Below are 1,552 nucleotides of genomic sequence, written 5' to 3'. Positions count from 1 at the left end.
AATATATCCTATATAATATATATGGGACTAATAACATATAATATTTTGTGTGTGTGTGTGTGTGTGTGTGTGTGTATTTAGACAGTCTCTTTGCTCTGTCCCCCAGGCTGGAGTGCAGTGGCACGGTCGAGCTCACTACAGACTTGACTTCCTGAGCTCAAGCAATCCTCTCACCTCAGCATCCCAAGTAGCTGGGACTACAGGTGTGCACCATCATGCCGGCTGTTTTTTAAATTTTGTGTAGAGATGGGGTCTAGCTATGTTGCTTGGGCTCATCTCAAGCTCCTGGGATCAAATGATCCTCCCTCCTTGGTCTCTCAAAATGCTAGGATTACAGGCATGAGATACCGAGGGCAGCTTGGTCCTATTTTTTGAGACCCCTTGACTGGATGTTTCAAGGGAGCATATTCTGGCTGAGTTTACTGGAGAATTTTCTTGTAGAGCTTGTTATGAACTGAATGTTCATGTTCCTCCAAATTCATATGTTTAAATTTATTCCCCAATATGATCATATATGGTGGGGCCTTTGGGAGGTAATTAGGTCATAGGGCAGAACCCCCATTTATGGGATTAGTGCCCTTCTAAGAAGAGACCAGGCTGGACACGATGGCTCATGCCTGTAATCCCAGCACTTTGGGAGGCTGAGGCAGGCGAATCACCTGAGGTCGGGAGTTTGAGACCAGCCTGACCAACATGGAGAAACCCTGTCTCTACTAAAAAATACAAAAAATTAGCTGGATGTGGTGGTGCATGCCTGTAATCCTAAGTACTTAGGAGGCTGAGGCAGGAGAATCGCTTGAACCCAGGAGGCGGAGGTTGCGGTGAGCTGAGATCGTGCTATTGCACTCCATCCTGGGCAACAAGAGCTAGACTCCATCTAAACAAACAAACAAACAAACAAAAACCAGACAGCTAGCTCTCTGTCATGTGAAAATACAAGAAGCCAGCCATCTGCCACTCAGAAGACGACCTTCACCAGACCCTACCCATGCTGGCGCCCTGATCTCAGTGTTGTTCTAGTAATTTATTGTATCTGCCGAAACCAACTAAGACAAATAGCCACATCTTCAAAGTGTTCTGCCTTTTAGGACTTTTGTAGAGGGGAGAGAGTGTGAGTATGAGGTTGGACCTGATTATTTTAGAAACTCCTTCCAACCTTAGGTGTCTGTAAATTCCTTCAGGGCAGATTTTGTGTATTTGAATTGTCACCCTTCAGAGGAGATGCTTAGGAAATGTTAAAGATACTAAAGGAGCACAGCCCCAGGACCTAGACAGTACAGGGACTGCTTTGGATGTTCTCATTTGATCATTGTGGGCTGGGCTGTGGCAGACTCTCACACTATCTGAGCCTCTGTTTTCTCATCGGTAAAAATGCAGAGTAATAATACTAGCCCTTTGGGAAGCCGAGGTGGGCAGATCATGAGGCCAGGAGTTCGAGACCAGCCTGACCAACATGGTGAAACCCCGTCTCTACTAAAAATACAAAAATTAGCCGGGCATAGTGGCACGCGCATGTAATCTCAGCTACTCAGGAGGCTGAGGCAGGAGAATC

Source organism: Mandrillus leucophaeus, unplaced genomic scaffold (genome assembly GCF_000951045.1).
Source record: "Mandrillus leucophaeus isolate KB7577 unplaced genomic scaffold, Mleu.le_1.0 Scaffold371, whole genome shotgun sequence".
Taxonomy (NCBI): domain Eukaryota; kingdom Metazoa; phylum Chordata; class Mammalia; order Primates; family Cercopithecidae; genus Mandrillus; species Mandrillus leucophaeus.
Note: the sequence above shows the minus strand (reverse complement) of the source record.